Source organism: Canis aureus, chromosome 17, assembly GCF_053574225.1.
Source record: "Canis aureus isolate CA01 chromosome 17, VMU_Caureus_v.1.0, whole genome shotgun sequence".
In the NCBI taxonomy this organism is placed as follows: Eukaryota; Metazoa; Chordata; class Mammalia; order Carnivora; family Canidae; genus Canis; species Canis aureus.
The window spans coordinates 21,218,530-21,232,047 of record NC_135627.1 but is presented as its reverse complement, the minus strand read 5'-3'; the positions used below and the strand labels follow the sequence as shown (position 1 = coordinate 21,232,047).

Genomic DNA, 13,518 nt, shown 5'->3' with positions numbered 1-13,518 from the left:
GCACTTGGATCTTATTATCTAAGATATGTTGCTAAAGAGTATAGAACTGAAAATCCTGTATTCTAAAATTGTACTGTGATATCATTTTAAATTTATCCAACTATTGTTTTTATAAAAACCATTGGATTTTTTCATCCTTTTATGTTATACAATTTATTTAAAGAGAACGGGGATATGAATGAGTTTAGGATTAAACTAGGCCAGAGTGCCATTTAATTGTTCCCACAGAAGGAATAACAGACCTTTTTTGTAGTAATATGAAGTCCCAAATTATTTTGCTGTCGCACAATTTAAAAAAAATAAAAATAAAAATAATTGCTGAATCTATTACCCTATTTCATTCATCAGGTGTTACTAAAATTAAAGAATAAATTAAATAAATAATAAATAATTAACCTTAGAGTTATAACTAAATTACTTAAAAATATTAGGTGCATGCATACAGTAAAAAGAATAAGATGCATTTGCCTTAAAAAAAACCTCATCAAGCATTAATGTGAATAATAAATTTTCCCCAATGTGAATAATAAATTTTCCTCACTTTTAAAGACACTTCTGTTGAGAACACATTTTTCAAAGACCAAGATCTATTTATATAAGAAGCAACATTTACAAAAGTATTCAGAGACTTAAATCAGTAAATATATCTCTAACATCCTCTTAAATCTTTTGTCATAGATCGAGGGCACTTAAATGCAAATTTTATATTTTTTTTTTCTAAATTGTCGGTGAGCAGAGACACACTATAGGAATAAAAAAAAAGATGAGGGCTGTGAAGACCCACAAGATATTAGACATAGAATAATAATAATGATAAACTTCTACACAGAAATGTTATTTAAGTCTCTCCTCCTGTATTTTCATTAGTTTTCTAAAGAATAACATAAATTTGAATATATAGTAGTTTAAAATTCATTTTATTTTGTACTGCTTTTCTCTTTTCTTTAAAATGCTTATATTTAACTCATGTGTATTGAATACTACCCTTGTCTTGCTCAAAACACTGTTTTCTATTTAATTTAGCACAAATTTATTAGGCTAGTCACTTACTTAGGTTTATAAATATGAATAAATTGTCCTTCCTGGCCTCAAAGATTTACAAAAACCATGAAGAGCCAGACATATTAAAATATCATACATGAGGCTTGGATTAGGACTTCAGAAGAATAACACATAATCCAACTATTCATGTTTTGGGTGGAGAGTGATTGGTGTTAGGTTGTTTTATCAGGGGTTGTTTACTAAAGGCATGAAAGCCATGGTCTCTTAAAGGATTGGGATAAGTGGATCACTGATAACTAGGGATAGAAACACCTCTCATTCACATGCACATATACCAGAGAGTGAGGAACACAAAGATGCTGTTGTAAGTGGAAAGACACAGATGCAAAATAAGTGTCTACTTAGAAAGACAGACAATTTGATATCTTATAACCAAAACATAATTTTAGGAAGTGGGCAAGGGCCATTTTAGGCTTTTTTTTTTGTATGCCATTCTTGAGATGTTAAGATGGATTGTGGCTAATCACATTTACATTTTTTATAGATTGTTCTAGTAACACTAAGGAAGGTGAGCAATATATAAACTTAAAGAAAAGGACTGGTTAGGAAAGTCTTAAAGGGCATGGGAGCATATAAGAAGCTGGAGACTCAAACATTATCATTTAATCCTCATAATACCCCACTTGAAATTTAAAAAAAAAGTTCCCCCCTTTTACATTTAGATACAGAGAGATTTCATTGTTTTATCTGATTCAGTTATCCTAGGAATACACGCAAAATTGCCAATCCAATATATTTTTCCAGGGAGTTATAATAGTACTTTTTCAGCAACGAATACACATGCTCAACAATGACTGATTCCAGATTTTCTATTTGGGACAATACTAATTTCCTGTGGTTGAGAATTGCTAAACTGTCTTTGAGAACCCACTGCTTCAGGAGACTCAAATCATAGGTTGCAAATGGTCTGCTAGAGATTGTTCCAGATCACCCATCTTAAGAAATGACAGTACCCTGCTTCTTAGTGTTTACTGTATATTGAATTAATAATGGAATGCTTATTGGGCCTTTCATTCTTACGCTTACTCCCTTTGAAATAATTCTTTGCAAGGACACTTTTTTTCTAAACATGGAAGTGTTCTTGTCTTAACTCCATGCAAGTAGAGAACACTAAGTCACAACTTTAAGGACAAGGGAAAAAAATAAACTTAACTTTCAAGCTTTCCAGAGTAAAATGTTCTGATCTTTCTCTTCTCTCAACAAACCACTTCTGCCTCCATCACAAACTTTTCAAATCACTATTTTGATCACACCAACAGAAAGCTCCATGCTTACATATGCTCATGCTCTCCTTATCTGACTATATAGTGATAAGTTTAGGAACCATGTCAGGGGTGAATGTTTAGAAGACCACATAACAATCTAGTATTTCTTTTTAGTTGAGAAAAATCAATAATTCTGTGTATTTATCCATTTTTGGCAGAGAAAAGATTTAAAAACTCAAAAGGGCATTAAGATACCTAATTATTTTAATTTAAATGCATTTTGCCACATCCTGATGACTCATGAAAAAAATGTACATGTAAAACTAGTTATACATATGTATTGTGGCTGCTGTTTATTTATGTACTATGATCTATTTGTTTTAGGCTTTGCTTAGTTTTGGAGACTTTCCTTGTTCAACTGTTATATAATTCATTTCAAATCACACTCAAGGAGAGTGATGATTAAATCTATGCCAGGAGTCGGAAAAGATTTAGAATCTCTGTGAAGATTAGAAATTAGAAATAGAACATATAGATCCTGTTTGGAACATTAACTTTATCTAATTATACTTCTCTTAGAATATGGTTCAATTTCAACTTTCACTTTTTTTTTCTACTCTAGAGAAATCAATTCATGATTTCTTCTAGCAATTCTATGAATAAAGATAAGCTACAAGATTATTTCTCCTTTCATACTTTAAAAAATAAAGGTATGCATTTGTTCCATTTAATCACTTTACCTTTTGCATTTATAGAGCAAATCTAGCCAGTCTTATATGTAATTTAAAGACCCACTAATGAAATAAAGGACCATTAATTAAAAAAAAAAAAAAAAAGGAAAGGGAGAGGGTATTACAGGACTAAAAATATGAAGAGATAGGAAAATCAAGAGCATATTGACCTTCATGGAATACTATTTAGGTTCTTGGATATGTTTCCATACAAATTTCCACATAGTTTTATTCCCCATGCTATCTTTAGAAGCTTTCTCTTGGATTAAAAGAGCTTTTAAAAAAATATCTGAACATATTTTATAATTACATATTTTTCAAATTTTGAAAGATAGTAGGTTTTAAATTTTTAAAAAAAATTTGGTCATCATTCACTTGTTTTTGATGGATTTCTCCCCCATGAAGTTACCATTAAAAGTCATTTACTTTTTAGTAAATGAGAGCTAAATCAGGATTTGGTAAACTTTTGCATAAAAAGCAAGATAATAAATAATCTAGGATTTGTGGACCATATATTTTCTGTTACAACCACTTAACTCTCTCTTTGTGCATTAAAGCAGCTGTAGACAATAAATAAATGGATTTTGTGTTTCAGTAAAATTTGATTTACATAAAAAGATGGCAGGCCAGATTTGGCTTGTAGGCCATAGACTGCCAAGCCCTTCCTTAAATTACTTCATTGTATATGCAGCAAAAACATACAAAACAGAAACAAAATATTGCTAATAAATTTAGTTGTACGGATAACTATCATTTGCTTGAGTCAAAGTACATTTGAGTTGGATTGATAAACACTATACTTATGCTCATTTTGTTCTTAATAGAAAAAGATAAATAGCACAAAAATAGTATGAAGGGTACAAGAACCTGAAATTGTTTTATCAGCTTTGTGAATTTGAAACCTTCTATTTACTATATAGCAAAACATCTTTAATTCTAGAAGCCATAAGGTTTTAAATTTCTTTTGAGTACACTTTTCACTTATGCCTAATAATATTTATCATTCTTATTTTTAAATTTCTAAAAAAATATAAAATTAAAATTCTAATTTTTGAGCTGACATAAAGTACATAAGAAAAATTAAGGTTTGGGTGCCTGGGTGGCTCTGCCTTTGGCTCAGGATGTGATCCCAGGGTCCTTCCTTCATTGAGCTCCCCATAGGGAGTCTGCCTCTCCCTTTGCCTATGTCTCTGCCTCTCTGTCTCTGTGTCTTTCATGAATAAATAAACAAAATCTTAAAAAAAAAGAAGAAAAATTAAGGTTTTAGAAGTTTCACTTTTGGTAAACTTTTTTGTGATATAAAACAGTGACAGGGTGCCTGGGTGGCTCAGTTGGTTAAGACATCTGACTAGATTTTGGCTCAGATCATGATCTCAGGGTTGTGAGATGGAGCCCTCATGTTGGGCTCTGACCTGGGCATGGAGTCTGCCTAAGATTCTCTCTCCCTCTCCCTCCACCCCTCCACTACTCCCTCTCTTAAAAACAAAAACAAAACAAAACAAAAAAACATTGTCTTCATACAATAATTGTTTAAATGTATCTGTAGCATAAGAATAGTAGTGTATCTGTTTTTTTTTTTTTGCTGCCTTAATAAATTACTGTGCATATTGTAGCTTAAATAAACACTCCTAATACTATCTCATGCTTCTGTAGGTCAGAAGTATAATTACAGCATAGCTCAAATACGTCCTCTGCCTGAACTCTCACAAGGTCAGAATCATGGTATTGACAGAACTGTGTTCCTTTCTGGAGACTCTGGGGAAGAATCTGCCACCAATGTCACTGAGTTGGCGGACTACATTTAAATTTAGATTTAGGCCCCTAGAAGCTGCTTGCATCCCTTCTCCTGCTTCCCTGGGTCCCCTTAGGCAGCAGCAGGAGGGATCCCCCTCACACTTTGAATATCTTCCTTCCCTGGCCCATTGATGTAATCCAGGATAAACTCCCTTTTTTGAAGCCCTTAACTTCAGTTATATCTGCAAACCCCGTTTTATCATGTAACATAAAGTGTGAACAGTTTCCAGGGATTAGAGGGTGGGTATCTTTGGCAAAGGATTCCGCCTTCTGCAGTTAGTGATCGGTTGAACACCAGTGTGTCTATGAATCAGTTTATGAAACAGATCATTTCTCTTAACTTCAAAGTGTCATTTACCATGTTCCTTTTCTCCAGCTTCAGAAATAACCATTATTCTGGATTTTGTGCTTACTATTTTTAACAAAAATGAATTTTATGTTTAATGAGTAGTGCACATTTTCAACTGTAGTAGATGATAGGGAGGGTGATTGTATAAATTTATACAACAGCAAAGCAGTATGTGTGTGTTTTCATTCATTATAGTGAATACTCACCAAAAATCAATATTTTGCTTAAAATGTTTAACAATCTATAAAGATGATGGATAGGACATGTGATTTATCTAAACATCATGGGAATTATGAACCCCTTTTTATATTGTTATTGTATTCACATTTTTTCTTCAGATAAATACCAAATTTTTATTAGCTTACTGACTCTTTTCTTCTTTCTCTCTAAAAATACTTTAGAATTCCTATCACATACATTCTTGATGTTCTTTCTCAGTTTACCATATGCTTTAACTTCCTTTAATGTCCATGCAGAACAAAAAAGTGAGCAGGATAGGAGAGATGGGAATGGAGTGGAAGAGCTGCACAGAGAAACATTCTCTGAGGATATTTCTTGAATAGATGTGATTTTAGAATTGTGTTAACATTTCACATGGTCAAACAGTAAATGAAAGGGAAGAGGGAAAACAAAAAAAATAGATTTAAAAAATAATTATTTCACTTCACATTCACAGAAATATTTTTATACTTTTTTTTATACTTTTCTATATTAAGTTTATAGTTTTGTTTCAAATACTAAAAATTCAGCCTATTTCATCTTTTTTGTATCAGGAGGTATACAATTGCATGTTTTCCCATGAAGAGAGCTAGTTAGTTGCCTAACTTCATCTATGAAAGAAATGCTTCTTGCCCAATTGATTTGCCTGCGGCTGATTTTGAGCACTCTGTTCTTTCTACATTGCTCTATTGGTCTGTTGTTGTGACAATAATATGCCATTTTATTACTTTGCCTTTGAAGTACAGGCAATCCTTTGGTTCTGATTTGCATGGTTCTGATCTGCATGAATTTCAGTGAACTGTAAATTAAATAACACCAGTTCTCCAACCACACCATTCAAAATTTAGTTACCTGGGTTGGGTAAATTAATTGTGAATAATTGCATAAGTACAGACTTCACTGCTAGCTTTTCACTTCACTTACCACTAAGCACATTAAAGGTGCACATCATGATCAGAGACCAATCATCTCACTTCTTCAAAGTCTGTTGGTGATCAGTCACAGTAAATCTGTTTTTCAGGTTACACACAGCAAAGCATGTTTATTAATTGTGCTTCTCACTGTCTCATTGATATATGACATTTCATAAAAAATGTTTAAAGAAGCAGTTGTTTAATAAAAATGAAAGTGCAAAAAAAATGAAAGTGCAGTAAAGAAATGAAAATAGATAATGCTGGAAATGAACCAAATGTAGATGGAGTTATAGAAGAAATAACTGCCCATAAGAATATGGACACTGTTGCTGTTGGAGACACTGTAGATATACAACCAGAGGAACTTAGTGAATGTGAAATTATTAGCATCAGTGAGAAAAGTCATTTGATGAATAGGATGAAGATATTCCAGAGGAGGTGTCACCAGCCAGAATGTTCATATGAAAGAAACTCACAGAGTATTTCAAGGCCTTGGAAGTGAAAAGGATAAAATATAGGAAGCTGATCCAAACTTAAAAAGAAGTATAACAATCTTCAAAGCATAGAAAAGATGTTCACTCCATACCATGAGTTATATGACAGAAGAGGAAGTCAAACAATATTCAAACTATTCTTGATATTTTTTTACACCTATGCAAAACACTTTAACTCAATATATCTAATGCTTTATGTTACAGTGCAGTGAATATTAATTTCATCATTTTTATTCCTGTATATATTTTAACCAACACTTGAATTTAATATTTTAAGAAAAAGAAAAGTCTTAGAAAAATAGTAATTCTTCCTATTGATTGTTTAGACTGTTTTCATGATTATGGCCTGTTGCTAATGTATATGTGTGTGTGTGTGTGTGCATGTGTGTGTATGGTCTTGCAGCACTGTGAAAAATGAGGGCTACCTGAATATTCTAATATTTGGTAGGACAAGTTCCTCACTTTCTAAAATAAGGATAACTAGTTTTTGTGATCTTTTATTTTTCCATTTGAATTTTAATTAGAGTTTTCAACTTTTTGAAAAACCCCACGGGATTCAAATTAGGATTGCATTAACTCTGTAGCTTAATTTAGGTAAAACAAACATCTTTATGATATTAAGTCATCTCATCCAAAAGAATTTAATATGTATCAAGTAATTCAGACCATCATCTGTATCCTTTACCATGAATCATTGAATCTAAGTTTCTATTGGTTGGAAGATATGCTCTTATTGGCAATTAAGAAAAAAAAAACACTGTTAATTAAATTATGACATAATGTTTTCATACCTCATTGATGATAAGACATTCCAGATTTGAGGATGTTATAAAATGGGAAAGTTTAGAACACATAGCATAATTTTTAGAGTTTTAAAGTTTTGTCCTTGGAGATATCATAAGTTTTTAGTTCAACTAATTCTGTGATACTTTATAACATAGAATCTTGTGAATGGTATTTTGTGTTTGATAAGTTTTGTAGTTATTTATTGTTGATGTTGAAAAATAATATTATATTTTGGGTCTGATTTTGAATTTGGCAAATATGTGAAAGTCTCTTACTCTAATAGTTTGTATTTTGATTATATTGAGATTTTGTATATAGATTATATAGTCCCTAATTAACAACACCTTTATTTATTTTATCTAATTCTTATCTTCTTATCTCTTCATTATTCTCCTCTTCATAATGCTGACCAGAAGTGCCATGATTTATTAAACGTAATTTTGATATGAGTGATCTTTGCAATAACATTAGTGAGAGCTTTAGGCAGCCTGTTTAGAGAAGGAAAGTTGTCCAGATTTCTACTTGGTCCTAAGAGTATGTATTAGTAACAAATAGGAGCCAGTAAGACTAGAAAGCTATGAAAAAGTTTCCTTATAATTTTTAAAGAGTTTTTAATTTTTGTGTAGGATTTCTTCAGTAGGACCTTATTTCTTTATTAACTTGAATTAAGTGGCCCAGAAATTGTGATCTTAATTATAATTGTGATTTGTGCATTTTTTATTGTTCTGTATATTATCTTTTATTAATGTCCTTTGATTAAATATTAAATATTGAAAAGCAAAAATAAATAAATATTGAAAAGATGTAAAATTTGTTAAATGTTATTATATATTTAAATAGGATTTAATCCCAATTACAGAAGATTTGGGCTATGTGATATATCATATATACGATTGTTTTCTAGGGAAAAAAATAGAAAAATAAGCCAAAGGTGTATTAACAGTATTGTTAGATAATAAAAAGGTCATTATTCTAATTAAGGTCAATAGTACCTTAGATGATGATTTAGAATTTCATCACATAGCCTATAATAATAATAATAAAAATACAGATGAAGTGGAAGCTAATGTATTAATATAAAATATTATAAGTAATGTATTATGGAAAACATCCAAAACTTAAAAGGAAAAATAGAAATACTAGATTTCAGAAATTGCAAGAATTCTTTATATGTTAAATAATACACATGTAAACAATATGTAATTTCCCTTTGTATTAATATTTATAGTTCTAAAGAATGTGGGTAAAAATCTCTTAAATATCCACTCTTGTAAAGAGGTTATGTATATCATCATATATCTGCTTAGCAATGAAGCCACTAAGAATTATGATTACATTAAAATTAACTACATAGAAAATGTTGGTGAAAATACATATACCAAGATATCTGTACTCTGTGATCTGAATTATATAAAAATATGTATTAGCAAATCAGGTAATTATATTATTCAACATTTTTACTCTTTGGCAAATATATATTTTCTAATTTTTGCATTTTATTTAATGTATTTTCTATATTATATATTCTTGTATACTAAGAAAATCAATAAAGAGAAATATAAAAGAAAGATCTTTTTGGTCTCCCAATTTGCCCTTTACAATGCTCTTTAATTTATTAAATATAAGTTCTGAATGTTTTTCACTCTTCATTATCCCTATTATTCTCATTAATTCAGTCATCTCAGTTATTTTTTCTATTATTTTTATCATTGTTATTTTTGTTGTTGTTTTAAGTATACTGTTAAGAATACATGTTCCAAAGCCAGAAAAACAGTCTAGCTTTTTTAACCATCTAGACTTTCTAAAATGAGGGCATCCAAGATTAGTTAAAAAATGAAATTCACTGAATCTTCATTAAACTACATATTTTTGAGATATAAACTACCTGAATAATTCAGTGGTACATTTCTACAATGCTGAGACAGTATTTCTCAATTAAAAGAACCAAGACATATTAATATCTATCATAATCCCAACTGCTCTCATAAGCAATGGTGACCTGTTACATCTTAGTATAATCTGTATAATATAAATGAAAAATATGGTTATGATTAAAAAATACCTAACTTACTAAGTTTATTATTTCTTTAGATTTTGTTAATTTGTAAAGGTTGTTCTGGTCACATTTTTGTTTTTGTTGTTAAGATTTCATTTATTTATTTGTTTGAGAGAGGCAGGGGAGGAACAGAGGGAGAGGAACAAGCTGACTTCCTGCTGAGTGCAGACCCTGTAGCAAGTATTGATGCCACAACCCTAAGACCATGACCTGACCCAAAAGCAAAAGTCAGATGCTTAACCAACTGAGCCACTCAGGTGCCCCTGGTCACATTTTCATACTGTGATAAGATAGTGCTAGCAATTAGGGTAACTATCAACTAAAAGGAAATCATGAATTTACATTGTTATTCAAGTAAAAAAAAAATTAAAAAACAAATTTATTTTCACATTTTGAGTGGGCAATAAAATTGTTATTAAAATGATGGTTTTCAAAACAGACAAAAATAGACAAATATTGAGAGGAAAATATTTTTTAATTTAATTGATAGATTCACAAACATAGATTGTGACTATTTCAATCATTCAGTACAGATTAAAAACTATTTTTGCCAAAACTGTTTATTGGAGGCATAGTTTAATTTTCTAATTGTTGAATTTTCAAACTGGGAAATGAAAACTTTTGTTATAATCTCACATTTTTGCTTCATTTCTCTAACACCTACGGGTAAATTGCACTTTACTGTACATTCAATTATTTCTTTCACTTTCCCACCGAAGTATCCACTTTCCCTTCTTGTAATATTTGTTATTAAAGTGGGAAAAATCAAAGCTCTACTTAATCTTCTTTATTAGTATCAAGATATCTTTTTCAGTCTGGATAAATGATCTTCATACAAAACTATGATCTCCCCAAAAAACATTTACTGTGATTTTTATTTGGAGCATAATCAAAATTTAAAACAAGAGTAATCAAAGAAATCTAAACCCTTGATAAGATGATTTATTTTTGTATATTTTTATACATAATAATAATTTCATAAAGTGCTCAATTTAACTCAATACATAGGCCCAGGTATTGTTAACTATATCTATTTTGTTGTATAAACTGAAATGCATTAAAATACAACTACTGAATGTATGAAATTACAGAAGCAAAACATAAATAATGTCCCATTTTTGGCATTAAACATATTATCATTTTACCCTTTTTGTTATCTGAATCACAGAATACCTCTGAATTCTTTATTGTTAAATGTCTTCTAAATATACATTCCATTTTGAGCATATTTATTATATCTCTACTTGGTTTTAGATTAATAAAACAATGGATTCACATAAAGCCTTCAAAAATGTATTAGTGACAATTATATAGGATGTTTTTCTTATCATATCTTTGTCATTTTTATGAAGATGTAGGTGGATGGGGATTTTGATTATACTCACATATTTACTTAGGAATTAGTTGTTCAAGTACTCAATTTTTTTCATATAAATTCCACAAAATGAAAATGTGGAACAATTACTAAAAATTAATGGCATCCCAGTATCGTAACTGATTAGTGATGAGATTATGTTGCTTAAAATCTGTCAAATTTACATTCTCTTTATTATTAGTTAATAATCATTGATTACTGTTCACAGTTATGGTCAGTTCTTAAAGTGCAACTCAGATGCCAAAAGACATATCTACCTTGACATTTATTAGTTTAATATCTTGAATATTATAAGTCATGTTCAAGTATCCTGAACAATTAAATATTTTTGACCTATTGAGTTTAAACAGAAAATATAGCCAATACAATGAATTTAAAAATGAATGTTTTGGAAGACTGACTTAGGACATAACATAAATTATCTCTGCATATTTTGAATAACTTCCAAAAATGATTTCATATCACTACTAGCTTAATTGAGAAGGTTTCCATTTGCCTACAGAAACACTGAGTATACTAATAAAGTCTCATCTCATTCCATTCAGAATGATGAATAAGTCTAAAGACATACAAAAAATAATATATTAATCAGAGTCACAAGGTTTGTGATATTTCTAAATGGCTGAATCATTTATATATCTACCAAAGTTTTATGCCCTTCCAAGTATGGGTACACTAAGCATTTTTTTCATAAGTGTTTAACTATCTTCTCACATACTTCTCAAAATCTGGAACTGATGGATGGCATTCCTGTCACTTTAAATTACACATATATCTTACAATTTGCTATAAAACTTTATCTTTAATAATTCAATAAGTAATTGATAAAACTTCCAAATAGTATTTAAGCCTTTCAATAATATTCCATTTTATTCAGTAAATACTTTATCATATTCTTAGTTTGTAATTATAGCTATATATATAATTATATAATTATGGCTATATATAACTATTGTTATAGTTACAACTACATATAATATATACTATATATGGTTATTCTTTAATATATAGTTATATATACATATACTTTACATGTGTCTCATAATCCAACCACTATGCCAACAAAGTCTCATAAAAACAGCAATATAAGGGGATCCCTTGGTGGCTTAGCCATCCTGCCTTCGGCCCAGGGTGTGATCCTGGAGTCCCGGGATGGAGTCCCACATCGGGCTCCCTGCATGGAGCTTGCTTCTCCCCCTGCCTGTGTCTCTGCCTCTCTCTCTCTGTATGTTCTCATGAATAAATAAAATTAAAAAAAAAAAAACCAGCAATATAAGAAAACACTATACAGTATTAAAATATTATGGCTTAGGAATGTCTATCTAAAGAAAACGACTTACAGTTGAATGTTAACTTTATCACAATGTTCATAGCATTGCATTGTAAGACAAAATACAATTAATTAAGCTAAAAGACAAGCAATACTCTAGGAGAAGATGTTTTTATTTGTATATACTAAGTAAGACTAAGAGTGACAGAATATAAAATTAATAGATGTGTTAACGAGATAGGAGTTTATTTCTCCTTCACATACATTAAGTCCAAAAGTAATCAGTCCAGGACTGGCTTGGCTGATCACACCTCTATTTGGGACCGAACTCCTTCTACATTCCTTGTTGCTCTGACTTCCGTACTCACATGTGTCTCATAGTCCAGCCACCCTGCCAACATTTAAGTAGCAGGAAAGAAGATATGACAAAGAAGGGCCTACCTCTTCCCTTCGGCGACTATATCAAATACCCCAGTCTACATTTCCTTTTACAACCCATTAGGCAGAATTTAGTTTCATGGGCACAACTAGCTGACAGAATTACCATGGTTTTATCTACAGCTGGAAAGACCTATTGAGGGAAAGGCAGAAAAAAACATCAAATTTATTAGAAGAATTTGGTTTTTTAGCACATTGCTGACCATTTGTCTTTCATACTTTATATATTATTTGCATGTGTGATATATTTTTCAAAAGATTTGCTATGAAGAAATTTGGTGTCTCTATAACTATTTTTTTTTTTTTTTTAATTTATGATAGTCACATAGAGAGAGAGAGAGAGGCAGAGACATAGGCAGAGGGAGAAGCAGGCTCCATGCACCGGGAGCCTGACGTGGTATTCGATCCCGGGTCTCCAGGATTGCGCCCTGGGCCAAAGGCAGGCGCCAAACCGCTGCGCCACCCAGGGATCCCCCTCTATAACTATTTTAAGCCCATGTTTTCATAAAGAAATATTTTCTTGTGATTTCTTTTTTTTTTCCTTTCTAGAAGATATTTACTTATAAATTCATTATAATCCATAGAAATAATGTAAATAATACAATATCTTTAAGTCAAATATTTGCTTTTACTAGAAACAAGTAGGACATTAACATGTAGATGATAATAAGCCAAAGTAATCTTTTTGTCGCTGTTGTTAAGTTTTATTTATTTAAGTAATCTCTACACCCAACATGGTGTTCGAACTCAGGACCTGGAGATCAGGAGTCCCATGTTCTTCCAACTGAGCCAACCAGGTATCTCAGTAATTTTTTTTCTTAAGTG

At 30.8% G+C, this 13,518-nt stretch overlaps 1 long non-coding RNA gene across 14 annotated transcripts in view; it reads left to right on the top strand.

Moving 5' to 3' along the window:
• Positions 1 to 13,518, top strand: part of LOC144287842 (uncharacterized) — a 435,194-nt gene that overhangs the window by 393,654 nt on the left and 28,022 nt on the right. For 12 of the 14 annotated variants that reach the window (XR_013355616.1, XR_013355613.1, XR_013355619.1 and 9 more), the window contains 2 exons: positions 2,890 to 2,977; positions 13,411 to 13,490. The exons of 1 other annotated variant lie outside the window; for it this stretch is intronic. This is a non-coding gene — a long non-coding RNA (uncharacterized LOC144287842). The remainder of the gene's footprint in view (positions 1 to 2,889; positions 2,978 to 13,410; positions 13,491 to 13,518) is intronic. One more of the 14 variants, XR_013355618.1, reaches the window with a different exon arrangement.